Genomic DNA, 17,671 nt, shown 5'->3' with positions numbered 1-17,671 from the left:
GAGTCTAAGGGGTAGACAGTTGCCTCTTGATGCCATGTTCTTCACAGTACTTGTTGAATTCACCGGAAGTGAATTCCCCTCCTTGATCAGTTCTCAGGCACTTGATTCTTTTACCGCTTTCCTTCTCCACTAATGCTCTGAAAGCTTTGAACTTTGCAAAAGCTTTAGACTTATCTTTCAAGAATGTGACCCACATCATTCTTGAGCAATCATCAGTGAGAATCATGAAGTACCTATCACCTTGCACACTCCTAGTTTTCATAGGAGCACACAAATCAGTATGCACAAGATCAAGCAAATTGTTAGCAGTGAAAGGTTTACCTTTAAAGGTTGAGGAAGACATTTTCCCCAATTGACACTCTCTGCACAAGGTATTTTTTGGTTTTCTCAGCACCGACAACCCTCTAACAGCCTTGATCTTACTGGCCTTCACAATGCTATCAAAGTTTACATGGAAGAGTCTCCTATGCCATATCCAACTATCATCAATTTTAGCCATAAGACATGTACTTATATTTACATTCAGCTGAAATAGGTTACCTTTGGTCTGCATGTCGGTGGCCACCAATTCACCATTCTTTCCTTTGATTCTACACACTCCATTCTTGAATTCCAGAGTGAGACCACTATCATTCAGTTGGGCAACACTCAGAAGGTTGTGTCTTAGACCATCAATCCAATACACATTGTCAGCACTACTCTTTCCATTCAGAGAGATGGACCCTCTGCCTTTGACCATACATGGTGCATCATTACCAAATCGAACCACATCACCATCATACTCTTCCAAGGATAGAAACTTGCTCCGGTCACCAGTCATATGGTGAGAACAGCCACTGTCAATAATCCACTCATTGGAATTATCAAAGTGGGAGAAAAGAGCCTTCTTGTCTGACACATCTTCCTTGACAGCAACAAACACAATATCTTCATTTTCTTCATCTTCTGATTCCTCATCTGTGACACCTTCATCAACTACCACAAAATAGTTTCTCTGATTTCCTCCTTTGAATTTCTTGAACCTTTCCGGTTTGTCCTTGTTGTCGCCATTAAAACAGTTTACAACAATATGTCCTATCCAGTTACAAGAAAAGCATTTCAAAGGGAGCTTACCCCTGTATTTGCCGGTTCCTTTAGGAAGTTTCCTAGCAAGAAGAGCTTCAAATGCCATCAAAATCTCCTCATCATCCATTTCTCTGCTCTATTTTGGTTCACCACTAGTGCTAGCTTCTTTTCCTTTTCTGGATGGTACAATAGAAGCTTTAAAATTTGATTCAGTCTTTTGAACACTGCCATCAAAAATATTTAGCTCATAGGCTGTCAACTTTGCAATGATGGACTCTAGGGATACCTTAGTCTTGTCTATTGATCTCAACTCCTGAATATCAGCAACCCTTATTGCATAGACCGGTAATAAGGATCTCAGGACTTTTCTTACCACAATGGAATTCTCCATTTTACCACCTGCACTCTTGATATCTCCAACAATAGTTTTGATTCTTATTCCATACTGTTGAATGGTCTCACCTTCAACCATCCCATGTCTTCAAACTTCCCTCTAAGGCTTTCTTCCTTAGCTTGTTTTACATGCTCATCACCGCCATAGATATTTTCAAGAGTATCCCATACCTCTTTGGGATTTACCTTATCTTGGACATCAATAAACTCAATGTCAGATAAACTACTAATTAGGGCTTCCATAACTTGCCCATTCTCCTGCATCTCTCTCTTTTGGTTATCGGTGAGAGTACCGGTAGGGGAAACATAGGCATTCTCAACATAGCTCCAGTGTTGAGCACCCATGCTTCTGATCTATATCTTCATTTCGTCTTTCCATTTACTAAAATTTTCTTTGTTGAACTTTGGACCTTCCCTCTTCATCATTAGACTAAGATCTTTACCTCAAGCGATTAAGCTTATAACACAGAGGACCTAGAGGACGCTCTGATACCAATTGATAACTCAATGATGAACTGATAGTACCAAACCGGTGCTAAGATGGGGGGTGAATCAGTACAGACAAAAACACAATCCTAAAACCGGTTTGTCAGCAAACACTGTGCATAGGCAGACAGACAGTAACTCTGGTCTTAAACAGAGTACAACTGGCAAAGCCCAGAATAACTGAGACAAGCATAAACCGGTTGACACTTATCTTCTCATACAATCTAATACTTCATTTCCATTTCACCCTAGTGCATGAATAGGTAATCTATCATCAAAAGATATATAAACAACTAGATCAACATGATTTACCTTCAAACACAAATTACTCAAACCATCACATGAATAACACCACACATGACACACAGATTTTTCACGTGGAAACCCAATTGGGAAAAACCACAGTGGGGATGAATACCCACAAGCTATTTTTGAACTCTTTAGAAGTCCGCTCTGTTAGGAGCCTTGTTCGGTTAAAGACTGATACAACAGGTTCTGTTAGGAACTGATCCTGTTAGGGATCACCCAGTTAAGGGATGGCTAGAATACCTGGTTAACGGTTAAACCCTGTTAAAGGTTACCTTGTTAGAGGATTTCAAGAACTCAATGGTTTTGAGTCACCCTGTTAAAGGATTTTTAGTAAGTCGGTTAAAGCTACCCTATTAAGGGATTTCCCAACTATTGAAGTGGTTAGAGATCAACAGGTATTACAATGATCTGGTAACAGCACTCAATGCCAATGCAGATCCACTTTAGCTCCTCTTCACCTTCTGCACTTACACTCTATAGGTATCACTTCTCTCTTTGGGTCTGGCAAGAATCACATATCTCTTCACTTGGATACTCACACACAACTTTTGCCAACAATCTCAGAAAGAAACACAACATCGACCTTATAGGAAACAGATAGGTCAGTAGCTTAAACCCTAAACCCTAAACCTGTTAGGTTAAGAAATTCAAACGGTTCAATCCTGACTGTTGAGCACATTTCATTAAATGCAATAGTCTTGAGCCAATCTCAAGATGTTCTCCATCATTCGTTTTCCACCGATTTCATGGCGGTTGATAACCCACCACATGTTATCACCGTTTACAGACTTCGCACATTCCTGAGGTAGATAGGAACAATCTCCTTCATGCAAGATCCTTAACATGCACAAGGCTGACATGGCAACACGATCTGTTCTTTGTTACAATGCTAACTCATCACACAAAGTCACCGATTGAGTCACACAGGCTTGAGGCACTTCAACCGGAAACCCTAAAGTTGAGACTACCAACCGGTAGTCATACAAAGCTTCCATATGTCGGTTCCCATAACCACATGTCGGTTCACCTTAAACAAACACATCGCTTCACTTTGGCACAAATCCCGATTTACAGTGTTATACCAGTTCTCACATATACCGATTCTTGTTAACATAGCAGTTCTCACATATACCAGTTCTCTCCTCTTCAGCATATTGACATTAATGACAACATACAATGTCATCATGTCCTCATACCGGTTCACATAATGCCAACAAAAGATATGTTATGCAGGTTACACAAGGCATTATATGGATTGAAACAAATACTGAGAGCATGGTATGAGAGACTGCATGCACATCTGATTAAGATAGGCTTCTAGTGAACCAGTTAGGATAGTAATATCTATTTAAAGACTGAAGGAGACAAAATGTTAATTGCAGAAATTTTTGTTGATGACATAATATTTGGTTGAGATGATGATTTGTGTATGGCTTTTGTTGATGAAATGAAGAAAGAGTTTGAGATGTCTCTGATTGGTGAGATAATTTTTTTCATTGGGTTACAGGTCCAATGGCTAGAAGGCAGAATTTTTATCTGTTAGACTAAGTATGTGAAAGAAGTTTTGAAGACTTTTGGGATGGAAGACTGCAAACCGGTTGGTACTCCAATGGTAACAATATGCAAATTATCAAAAGATGATGATTCACCCTGTATAGATGAGAAAGAATACAAGTCTATGATTTGAAAATTGCATTATGTTGTTCACAGTAGACCAGATATTGCACATGTTGTTGGTTTAGTTGCTAGATTTCAAAAGAGTCCCACAAAGACACACATGGTAGTAGTTAAAAGGATATTCAAGTATCTAAAAAGAATAGTTGATTCTGGTTTATGGTATCCTTATAGAGGTAACTTTTCTTTGAAAGTTTTCACAGATGCAAACTAGGTTGGAAATATTGATGACCGGAAAAGCACAATCGGTGGAGCTTTTCTTCTTGGAGGTAGACTGGTATCTTGGACCAGTAAAAAGAAAACTTATTTATCACAGTCAATAGAAGAAGTAGAATATGTGGTTGCATCTATGAATTGTACACAAGCTATTTGGATGCGACATGTTTTGGAAGGTTTTAAGCAGAATATGACTGAACTGGTGATTATTTATTGTGACAACACTAGTGCTATAAATATTTCTAAAAATTCGATGTTACATGCAAGGACTAAACATATTGAGTTGAAATATCACTTTCTAAGGGAGAGAGTACAGGAGAAGAGAGTGAGAATGGAACATATGTCTAGCAAAGAGCAGTTAGCAGATATATTCACTAAACCTTTTCCTAAGGTGACCTTTGAATATCTCAGAGGTAAATTAGGGGTTAGGCCCCTACACAAGTGTTGGCATTTTGAGTTTGTTGGTATTTTGCATAGAGATTGCATTAATGATATGTTGTCATTGATGTCAATTGAACTGGTAATGGTATTTATGTTATTGCTGATATTGTTGTTTTTTATATTGGCTAGTAACCGGTAAGGAGAGTTTTGTGGAAGATGTCATAAACCTATATGTTAAATTTGTGAGATAAACCGGTGAACGGGTGTAAAGGGTTAAAGCTTTCTATGCATTGTAACCAGTAAACCCTATCAGTTGTTAAACCCTAACCGATCAAGTTTGTTGGTTTATTATCTGATAAGCGGTAATGATGAAGACATGTGTGATCATTGAATGAGGATATGTTCAAATTGTTTTGGCATATTTGTTATTGTCTAGGAAAGGAGCAAAGTGGATTGCATTTAATGCACAGCGTGTGATGAGTTACAAAGTCCTATGAAGTGGTTATCATGGAGTGGTTGGAATTTTCTTGAAGAATGTGAAGAGATTGTCATGATTTCTAACGGTCAAGATTGCATCAACTTGTTTGTAATCTCAATGATGAGAATTAGGTTTTTGTTGTGTTACTAACCTAATTGATTTCTATTTAAGGTCGATGAAGTTGTTATAAAGGTTGTTGGCAAGATTGGTAGAAAACTTGTTGAGTGTGTAGTTGCCCGACCAGTGAATGGATCTTCACTTTGAGTGAAGGCAGATTGAAGCATAGAAGGATCTGATCAAGCAAATGTAGTGTTACTTAGACAGATCAAGAAAACCTGTTGTTTTCTAACAATTATAGTAGAAGTAAATTCTCTTAACTAGGTAAGTTCTAACAAGCTTGGTTACTCATTAAATCCTCTAACAGGGTGGTCCATTAGCTTGGATTCTTAAATCCTTGAGTGAGGTTACTCCTAACAGGGTATTATGCTTTTCATCAAGGCATATTTGTAAATCCCTTAACCGGGTGATTCCTAACTGGAATTAGTTCTTAACAGGACTTATTGTAAAGCTTTAACAAGCTTGCCTCCTAACATGGCAAACTTCATAAGAGTTCAGATAGATATCCTTGTGAGTCCCATCTCACCTTGGTTTTTACCTATTTGGGTTTTCCAGGTATAAACATTTGTGTCAAGTGGTGAATGCTTTTGTGGTTGTGATCTTATTTGTTGATGTGGTTAATTTCTGATAAGGCATGTTATGTAGAAGCATTGAGAGATGAATATGTTCAATTATGATTGAGCATTGTTGATGTTCACAAGATTGAAGTTGTTTACTGTTAAAGTTATCATAATAATTAAACCGGTTGATGTCAAGTATTCTTATGAATATTGATCTTGACTGAGATATGTTTACTTTGTTTGACTGAGTTTGATTTTGGGAACTTTGTATCAGTTTTTCAATATACTGATTCACCCCCCCCAGTATTCTATCGGATACTTATTCTTTCATCATACCATCAATTGGTATCAGAGTGTCTCAGGTCCTCTTAATCTAAAAGCCTAACAACTTGAGGAAAATATCTTGTAGATCATGATGAAGAAAGAAGGTCCAAGTGCAACAAAGATAACTATAGAATATGGAGTGACAGAATGAAGATTTACATTAAGAGTCTTGGTAGTCAGTATTGGGATCATATAGAAAATAAGTATACTACACCTACTGGACCCCTAACTGATGATCAGAAGAAAGAACAACAAGAAAATCACCAGGCATTAGAAGCTATTGTCAGTTCCCTGTCTGATGTTGAATATGTAGATGTTCATGGTCTTGAAACTACATATGAAGTATGGAAGAAATTAGAAGAGATTTATACTGGTGATGAACATGTTAATATTGCCAAAGAGGAGAGTTTAAGAGGAAAGTTTGACGACATGAGGATGTCTGAAGGTAAGAATATCCAATAGTACGGTCAAAGGATTAAAGAGATAGTTGGTGAGATAAAGAGTACAGGAGGGAAAATGGAAGATGCCATAGTAATCCGTAAGGTATTGAGAACCCTACTACCGGTCTATGCTATCCGAGTTGCAGCTATTCAGGAGCTGAAATCCATTGACAAGACAAAAGTAACTCTTGACTCTATTATTGGCAAACTTATTGCTTTTGAACTAAATGGCTATGATGGTAGTGTATAGAAATCAGAATCTACATTTAGAGCTTCTGTCTCTAACCCTTATGTGAGAAGAAGTAGAGATACTAGCCATAGCTATGAATCTAGATCCAACAGAGATGTTGAAAATGAAGATAGCTTAGTGGAACTTGAAGCATTGTTGGCAAAACGACTGCCTAGAGGCACTAGTAAATATAGAGGTAAGCTACCTTTAAAAATTTTTGCATGCAACAAGATTGGTTATATAGTGGCAAACTGCTCTAATGGTGAAAATGAATACAAGAGAGACAAATTTAAGAAATATAAGGGTAAAGGCAAGAGAGATTGTCTTGTAGCTATTCACAATGGTATTACTGATGAAGAATATGATGATGATGCTAGTGAAGATATTGTGTTTGTAGCTATTAAGGAAGAAATATCATATCAGAAGGCACTAGTATCCATAATGGATAACTCTGATGATTGGATTATTGATAGTGGTTGTTCACATCACATGACCAGTGATCGAAGCAAATTTCTTTCCCTGAAAGAATTTGATGGCAGTGTTGTCAGATTTGGAAATGACTCACCCTGTATGGTTAAAGGTAAGGGAGTTATTTCTCTTAATGGGAAGAGAAGTGCTGACGATGTCTATTGGGTTGAAGGCCTAAAGCACAATCTTTTAAGTGTGGCACAACTTAATGACAGAGGATACCCACTAGAGTTTTGAAATGGAATGTGCAAAATCTTTGACAATAAATGTGAATTGATTGCAACCGGGAAACAAACCAAAGGTAATCTATTTCAACTCAATCCTAAAGTTAGCAACTGTTTAATTACAAAAATAGATGATAGCTGGCTTTGGCATAGAAGATTTTGTCATATAAATTTTGACAATATTGTTAAAGTAAGCAAGTCTAAGATAGTAAGAGGTTTGCCTCAGCTAGACAAACCAGTTAATGCTCTTTGTAAAGAATGTCAACTAGGAAAGATGACTTCTTCAACTTTTAAGAGCAAGTCCTTCTCAGCAGAGCACTTGTTAGATTTAGTTTATGCAGATCTATGTGGACCAATAAGAACAAGAAGCATTCAAGGTGACAAATACTTCATTAACTTCATTGATGATTGTTCAAGGATGATGTGGGTTACATTCTTGAAGCATAAGAATGAAGCATTTGGTAAGTTCAAGGCATTTAGAGCCTTAGTTGAGAAAGAGAGTGGCAAAAAGATAAAATGTCTAAGAATGGATCAAGGTAATGAATTCACTTCTACAAAGTTCACTAAATATTGTGATGATAATGGTATCAAGCGGCAGCTTTCTGCACCAAGGACACCACAACAGAATGGTATAGCAGAGAGAAACAACTGGTCAGTGGTTGAAGCAGCTAGAACTCTGTTGATACAAGGAGGTGTATCAAATTTTTTTTGTAAAGAAGTTGTAAGTACAACTGTTTACACAATGAACCGAGTTTTGATGAAAAGAGGTAAGGACAAGACCCCATATGAATACTAGTATGGGAGATCACCTGATGTTAGCTACTTTAAGATATTTCGAAGCAAATGTCTAATTAAAAGAGGTGATTACATAAGCAAGTTTGAAGCTAATAGTGATGAAGGCATATTTCTTGGCTATTCCACCAAGAGTAAGGCCTATAAATACTTCAACAATTGGACACAGAAAATTGTTGAGAGTGTTGATGTTCATGTAGATGAATGTACTGAAATTTCAGAAGGAACTAGTTATGAGAAGAAGGATGAAGATCCTTGCATTTTTCTTTTGGAACCTGAAACTATTAAATCAGAATTTGGTAAAGCAAATCCTGATGTACTTGTTCAACTGGAACAAATAAATTCAGAGGAAGATGATAATGAAGAAGCTGAACTTGAGGAGAATGATCATGTTATTCCTAGGTATGTGAGACTGAATCACAGTCCTGAACAGATAATTGGGTATAAGGATGTTGGAGTACTAACTAGAAGGAGAATAAGAGAGAACTCTTGCATGATATCCACCTTTGAACCTAGATGTGCTAAGGAGGCATTTGGTGATGATCATTGGGTGAAAGCTATGAAGGAGGAGTTAGATCAAATTGAGAAGAACAACACTTGGACCCTGGTACCCCAACCGGTAAACAAGAATGTTATAGGTACTAAATGGGTGTCCAGAAATAAATGAAATGAAGATGGTGTTTTAATTCACAATAAGGCAAGGTTAGTATGCAAAGGTTATATGCAAGAAGAAGGAGAGGATTATGGAGAAACTTTTGCACCAGTAGCAAGACTAGAAGGTGTCAGAACACTACTTGCATTTGCAGCTCATAAGAAGTTTAAGGTATACTAGATGGATGTCAAGTCAGCATTCTTGAATGGGATACTGGAAGAAGAGGTTTATATAGAGCAGCCTGATGGTTATGCATTGACAGATAAGGAAGACATGGTATGAAAATTGCATAAAACTTTGTATGGATTAAAGAAAGCACCCAGAGCATGGTATGAACGGATTCATACTCATCTGATAAAGATAGGCTTTACTAGAACCAATGATGACAACAACATTTATCTCAAGTCTGAAGGAGATGATATACTGGTTAGTGAAGTATTTGTAGATGACATTATATTTGGAGGTAATGATGACATGAGTAATTGCTTTGCAGATGAAATGAAGAATGAATTTGAGATGTCATTAGTAGGGGAAATAAAAAAATTCATAGGCTTACAGATACAACAGACGAAGAATGGTATTTTCATTACTCAATCCAAGTATGTGAAAGAGGTTTTGAAGACTTTCAGTATGAGTGACTGTAAACCAGTTGGAACCCCAATGGTTATAGGTTATAAATTGTCCAAGGAAGATGCATCTAAGTTTGTAGATGAAAAGGAATAAAGGTCAATGATTGGCAAATTACACTATGTTGCTCATAGTTGACCGAATATTGCCCATGCAGTTGGTATTGTTGCTATATTTTAGAAGAATCCAAAGGAGGCACATCTGAGGGCAACCAAGAGAATTTTAGATATCTGTAAGGTACTATTGACTATGGGTTATGGTATCCATATGGTGGAAATTTTGATTTGAAAGCATACACAGATGCTGATTGGGTAGGAAATATTGATTACCGGAAGAGTACTATCGGTGGAGAATTCTGTCTAGGAGGAAGGCTAGTCTCTTGGAGTAGCAAAAAGAAGAGTTGCACTTCACAATCTGCTGTTGAAGCTGAGTATGTAGCAGCTTATATGAATTGCACACAAGTTATGTGGATGAGGCACATTTTGGAAGGTTTGAAGATGAAAATCTCAGAACCAATAAAGATTTTGTGTGATAATATGAGTGAAATAAACATTTCAAAAAATCTTGTTTTGCACACAAGGACTAAGCACATTGAATTGAAATATCACTTCTTGAGGGAAAAAGTTCAAAGTAAAGATGTTATCTTGGAGCATGTCTCTACTGAGGAGCAACTTGTAGATATCTTTACCAAACCTCTGCCTAAGACCACTTTCGCATATCTTAGAAATCAATTGGGGGTTGTCCCTATTCATGAAGTTAGTTGAGCATGATGTTGATTGCATCGGTCCCTGAATTACTTGCAGAATTTTACATGGATTGATGAAGAAGTGGATGTATTCCACAGGGGGAGCATCAACATCATAGTGAGAGAAGAGTTACATGTTTTACTTTCACTTTGTCATTGTTGTCAAAGGGGGAGAAGAATAATGTGATTTAGGAGAAGAATTATGTGTCTGATTAGGTGAACTAGTGGCAAGCTGAAGATAGGACAGAGAAAGGTGAATACTTGGTAATGTAAACTAGGATTCCTATTCGCCAATCTCAGCAGTAATCAAATGCATTGATATTTGTATTGCCATCAATGCCAAAGAGGGAGATTGTTGGCATTTTGAGTTTGTTGGTATTTTGCATAGAGATTGCATTAATGATATGTTGTTATTGATGTTAATTAAACCGGTAATGGTATTTATGTTATTGTTGATATTGTTGTTTTTTATATTGGCTAGTAACCGGTAAGGAGAGCTTTGTGGAAGATGTTGTAAACCTGTATGTTAATTTTGTGAGATAAACTGGTGAACAGGTGTAAAGGGTTAAAGCTTTCTATGCATTGTAATTGATAAACCCTATCAGTTGTTAAACCCTAACCGATCAAGTTTGTTGGTTTATTATTTGATAAGTGGTAATGATGAAGACATGTGTGATAATTGAATGAGGATACGTTCAAATTGTTTTGGCGCGTTTGTTATTTTATAGGAAAGGAGCAAAGTTGATTGCATTTAATGCAAGCGTGTGATGAGTTACAAAGTCCTATGAAGCGGTGATCATGGAGCGGTTGGAATTTTCTTGAAGAATGTGAAGAGATTGTCATGATTTCTAATGGACAAGATTGTACCAACTTGTTTGTAATTTCAATGATGAGAATTAGGTTTTTGTTGTGTTACCGACCTAATTGATTTCTATTTAAGGTCGATGAAGTTGTTGTAAAGGTTGTTGGCAAGATTGGTAGATGACCTATTGAGTGTGTAGTTGCCCAACCAGTAAATGCATCTGCACTTTGAGTGAAAGCAAATTGAAGCATAGAAGGATCTGATCAAGCAAATGTAGTGCTACTCAGATAGATCAAGAAAACCTGTTGTTTTCTAGCAATTATAGTAGAAGTAAAATCCCTTAACCGGGTAAGCTCTAACAAGCTTGGTTACTCATTAAATCCTCTAACAAGGTGGTCCATTAGCTTGGATTCTTACATCCTCCAGCGAGGTTACTCCTAGCAGGGTATTATGCTTTTCATCAAGGCATATTTGTAAATCCCTTAACCGGGTGATTCCTAACCGGAATTAGTTCTTAATAGGACTTATTGTAAAGCTTTAACAAGCTTGGCTCCTAAAAGGGAAAACTTCAAAAGAGTTTAGATAGCTATCCTTGTGAGTCCCATCTCAACGTAGTTTTTACCTATTTGGGTTTTCCACGTATAAACATTTGTGTCAAGTGGTGAATGCTTTTGTGGCTGTGATCTTATTTGTTGATGTGGTTAATTTCTGATAAGGCATGTTATGTATAAGCATTAAGAGATGAATATGTTGAGTTATGATTAAGCATTGTTGATTTTCACAAGATTGAAGTTGTTTACTATTAAAGTTGTCATAACAGTTAAACCGGTTGATGTCAAGTATTCTTATGAATATTGATCTTGACTGAGATATGTTTACTTTGTTTGACTGAGTTTGAGTTTGGGAACTTTGTATTAGTTTTTCAATATACTGATTCACCCCCCCGCCCTCTCAATATTCTATCGGATACTTAATTCTTTCATCATACCATCAACAAGATCAACTAAGATGTAGGTGATGCATCAATCTAGTAGACTTATTGAATATTTTTCACTATGGATTGATGAGATGTGGGCTTCTCCTTAGAAGGAGCAACTAAGATTAGGTTAGCAGAGATGATGGAGATAGCAACATCAATGATGATGTTATAAGATGCATTTGCACCTTTGGCATTGCTATCAGAGGGGGAGAAGTAATATGATAGGGAGAAGACATGGGAGAATACATGGGAGAAGTAATATAACCGGCAGAAGATCATACAATGGAGGAGAAGATAAATTGAAGTATGATGAGTTTGATGGTGATTCTTTTAGTGTTGCCATCAATGCCAAAGGGGGAGAATCTTGGAATGATTGGAATAACTGATGATGATGTTGAAATATCGGTATAAGGATTGTTGGTGATGATATAGTTGATATGATAAGGAGAATGATGTCATGGTGATGTATGACTGGTATAGACTGAGATATTGGTTGGTGAATTGGTGATCAATTATTTGTGTTGTCATTGATGGAAAGTATGGAAATTGTTTATTCTTGATTACTTTGTCATCTAGGTTTATTGGTGTAACCTAACCGGTAATGGATTAAGTTGGTGAGATGAACTATGCAGCTGACAGACAAACTGGCAAATAGGACTTTAACCAGTAAACATGAAACAGTGTTATACTTAAGCAATTGGTTCTGAAGATTGACAAGGAATTAGGTGTTGTGGTTTGAAATATGTGTTTATATAATTGTAATAAGTCTATGACCAGAACCACATCATGTTTTGATAACCGAAAGTCATGTTTGTTATTTACTATTGTATTTTTAGTAGGGTTTTAGAACCGGTAACAAGATCTTTTAACTGGTGATGCTTTATGGTTTGGCGGTGAATTTCATTATGTTCATAACTTGATGGTGATGTGTCACAACCCGTGTGAGAAATTAAAATACTATTTTGGCATGATTAAGGATTGAATTTCTTGGGAAACAATGAAGAGCATAGAATAATGTTTTAAGGGTTTGACTGCTTATCAGATTGATGTGCGGTGTCGTGTTATGATTATTGAACAGTTGAAATTGTCTTGATATTTGTTGTAATAATCTGTATGATGATTTGTGATGATCTGTGATGATCTATTATGTAAATTAATTTGAATCTTTATGTATCTAGGGTTTTGTAACCAACAAAGATGTAAAGTGTATTTAGGTCAGTTTTGATGAAGTTTATTATATCAGTAATCTGAGAAAAGAGTGTGTAGCTGAACTAGAGGTGCGTGTTTACAAGAGTGAAGCATAATGGAGTTGAAGTGGATCTGAACAAGAAAGCAGGAAGTGTTATTTCTAGATCATTCATCTGTTGTTCCCTAACAGTTGCAACAGGTTCAAAATCCCTTAACTGGGTAGGTCCTAACAAGCCTTGTTCATGTAAATCCCTTAACCGGGTAGCTCAACAACTTGAGTTTAGATAATCCTGCATGGTCGCCTCTAACAAGACAAAGCTCCTAATAGAGCTCATATTGTGAATCCCATGATCGAGTGACTCCTAACAGGATATACTCCTAACTGAGCGTCATTGTAATATCCTAACCGGTCTACGCTCCTAACAAGGCGCATTCTGAAAGAGTGCATTATATTGTGGGTACTAATTCTCACCGTGGTTTTTCCCATTTGGGTTTCCACGTGAAAATCCAGATGTTCATATGGTGATTGATTTTTGTTTGTGTTAAGTTGATATCTTTCTATTGCATGCATGATATAGACCATTTTGGTGAATTTGATTAGTAGATTGATTTCAGTGGCTACCAGTACTGGTTATGATCTATTCTGGTGAAGTGTTGATCATTTTGGTTTAAGATTTCAGTTTGTTGTTAATACTGATTCACCCCCCTCTCAGTATCACCTGGATCCTCTAAATAACACATAGAACATAGAACATAGAACATAGAACATAAAACATAGAACATAGAACATAGAACATAGAACATAGAACATAGAACATAGAACATAGAACAATTCTTCACTTTCCACTCAATCCACACACAACACTGCTCCCCTTGAGAGTTGTAGCAACATAAATCCAAGAGACAAAGAGATGAAATTTAAACCCCCCCTAGATAGATGCACTACTTGAATGCATTTATTTTAAAGGAGGGGCAATAACCCCTAACTTTTTCCAGAGATACTCAAAGGTATCCTTCACCAAACTAAATTCTTTTAAATGTTATCTGCACTTGTATTATCACACATAATAGGAATTGCCTTATCATACTTCACCTTGATATCTCTAAGAGTTTGTTTCATCCACATAACTTGATTACAACATGATGAGTTGCTACAATGTATTATGCTTCTACAATAGATAATGACACTAATTCTCATTTCTTACTCAACCAAGAGACAAATCTATCTCCCAAGAAAATGTACTACCACTTGTACTTCTCTTTTAATCAAAACATCCAACCCAATCAACATCTGTATATGAAAATCATTATCCTTCTTATACCATAAACCATAATCCAGAGTCCCTTTCAAATATCTGAATATCATTTTTACTGCTTGATCATGAGATTTCTTAGGATTAGCTTTTTATCTGGTAACCAAATAGACAACTTGCATAATATTTAGTCTTGAAGAAGTCAAATATAACAATCCTCCAATCATTTTAATATTTTTTATCAACATCAAAAAACCCATCATCCTTTCTTAAGTTACAACCAATAGTCGTAGGGGTTACAATTAGTTTAGAATCCTCCATCCTAAACCTCTTCAACGTCTCTTTAATATAAGTTTGGTTTAACAAATAAAACAATATCTACTTTTAATTGTATAACTTGAAGACCAATGGAAAATGATAGCTCTATCATAGATATCTCAAACTCTTTCTGCATCTCATCTACAAACTTATTATTAACCCCTTATAGGACGTTTCCATTCATTTAAGTCGTGACTTATATCTCTTACCTCATTGAATAGGCTAGCCCCATTTTGTAGTTCTCTTTATAATAGATAGTTACTTTGACCCTTTATAATTTTGCCAAAGTCTAATATTTTATCATTTATGCAACCCCATCCCCTAGTGCTTTAAGTTGTTCATTTTCTACATGTGTTTATTAATCATTTTAGTTGTCTAACCACTTAGTCTTTAACATGATTCATCCTTATGCCTTATAGTTTATTCCTTTTGTGAATCCATAGGAGCTACAATATCTACCAAAAAGGAGCTACAGTATCTACCAAAAAGGGGCTACAATATATAACCACTTTGACCTTAGTGAAACCAAGCTTCAAAAGATATTTATCCAATCTTGCATATCAAGCTCTTGGGGCTTGTTTTAATCCATATAAAGCTTTCCTTATCTTGCAAACCATTTTTTTGTCATCTAAAAGTGAAAATCCATCAGGTTGCTCAATGTAAACTTCTTCTTCAAGATCTCCATTCAGAGATGTACACTTAACATCCATCTAATAAACCTTGTAGTTCTTATGGGTGGCATAAGTAAGAAATAATCTCACAGCTTCAATCCTAGCTACTGGAGAAAATTTTTCATCATAATCAATTCTTTCCTTATGATAATATCCTTTACAAACCAATCTATCGTTTTTCCTCACAACTTGTCCATCTTCATTCAATTTATTCCTAAAAACCCATTTAGCTCCAATAAAATTCTTATTTTTAGGTTGGGAACTAAAGTCCATGTGTTATTCTTTTCTATTTGATCCAATTCCTCTTCCATAGCTTTCATCCAAATTTCATCTTTACATGTTTCAATTATTGATGTCAGTCCAATTTGAGAAATTAAACATACCTCATCGGCTGCCAACCTTCTTCTTGTCATCACTCCTTTGTTCTTGTCTCCAATTATCTGATCTTCTGAATGATTCAACCTTACATACTGAGGAGTCTTCTGACTTTATGTTCTTCTGCTTTGATCTTTAATTACTGTTGAATTTTTTGATATTGTCGGAGTAACTGGTTCAACATTTCATTTTGGTGCAGGTGCTACTGGTTCATTTATGATCATCTCCATTATCGGTTCTCTCTCATAAGTTCTGATTTGATTTTTTTTTCTCATCTACCTTGGCATTAGTGCTCTCCATAATTCTCTACAATTTTTTGTTATAACATCTATATTCTTTTCTTTCATTAGAATAACCAAGAAATATCCCTTCATCACATCTAGGATCAAACTTTCCAATGGAATCATCTCTTTTGATATAGCATTTACTACCAAAGATTCTAAAATACTTAACTGTAGGTGTATGACCAAACCATAACTCATAAGGTGTCTTACCAGTGTCTCCCTTGATATGAACTTTGTTGAATGTGTATATCATCATGCTCACAGCTTCTCTCTAGTAGATATGAGTTAGATTATCTTCCATCATCATAGTTCTAGCCGCATCCAAGATAGTTTTGTTCTTCCTTTCCACAACTCCATTCTGCTGAAGTTTCCAGGGTGTAGATAATTGTCTCCTTATCTCATTCTTTTCACAATAACTATTAAATTCACCGGATGTGAATTCTCCACCCTGATCAAACCTTAAGCATTTAATCTTCAATCTTGTCTCTATCTCAACTTTAGCTTTAAAGATTTTAAACTTTTCAAATGCTTCAAATTTCTCCCTTAGAAAAGTAATTCACATCATTCTAGAATAGTCATCAATGATTAGCATAAAATATATCATGCTGGAAACTTTTGATTCTAGTAGGACCACACAAATCAGTATGAAGAAGATCAATAACATCATTAGATTTGTCTTGTATACTCTTAAAAGAAGTTCTGACTTGCTTTCCCATTTGACATTCCTTACATACCGGATTATGGCTTCACAATCTTAGGTATATCTCTAATTGCCTTAGTAGAACTGATATTTACAATGCAATCAAAATTCACATGACACAACCTCACGAGAGTTCAAATGAAAGATGTTACCTTTAGTCTGAGTACCGGTTGCAATCTCCAGTCCAGATCTATTGATAATCTTGCATTTTCCATCCTTGAATTGTAACTGAAATCCCTTATCCATAAACTGTCTGACACTCAAAAGATTATTCCTTAAACCTTCAACATAATAAACATTATCAATATCATTCTTACCATCCAGTGATATAGTTCCTCTTCCCTTGATCATGCATTCTTTGTCATCTCCAAATCTAACCAGACCTCCATCAAATTCTTGCAAAGATAGAAACTTCCTTTTATCTCCAATCATATGATGTGAACATCCATTGTCTATCACCCATTCATCCTTGTCTTCAATTTTAGTAGCATGGGCATTTTCTTCAGGTACCTGATCATCTTCCTTGATAGCCAAAAATACCCATTCCTTTCCATTCCTGGATCCACTAGTTGAATCTTGTATCGGTTCATCATCAAAATCAGCCACACCTTCCTCATCAGCATAGTAGCATGATTTTTCTTTTTTTCTCTTGTACTTATGCTTGTTCTAATAATCATGGTTAGGTCTAAAAGATCTTCTAACTCTTTCCTCAAATCTTGAATTCCTTTCAGGACATCTAGATGCAAAATGACCTATCTTATTACATGCAAAACATTTAAAAGGTGATATACTTACTTCTCGCTGGACCTTTAGGTACTTTTCTAGCAAATAGGGCTTCAATTTGCTCAAACTCTTCATCTTATTTCTTTATTTCCTCCAATTCCTTAGCATATAAGGCTTTCCAATCACTCTTGTCGGTAG

The sequence above is a fragment of the Cryptomeria japonica genome, chromosome 3 (genome assembly GCF_030272615.1).
Source record: "Cryptomeria japonica chromosome 3, Sugi_1.0, whole genome shotgun sequence".
NCBI classification, from domain to species: Eukaryota; Viridiplantae; Streptophyta; class Pinopsida; order Cupressales; family Cupressaceae; genus Cryptomeria; species Cryptomeria japonica.
The sequence above is the reverse complement of the archived record's forward strand: the minus strand, read 5'-3'. Positions refer to the sequence as shown.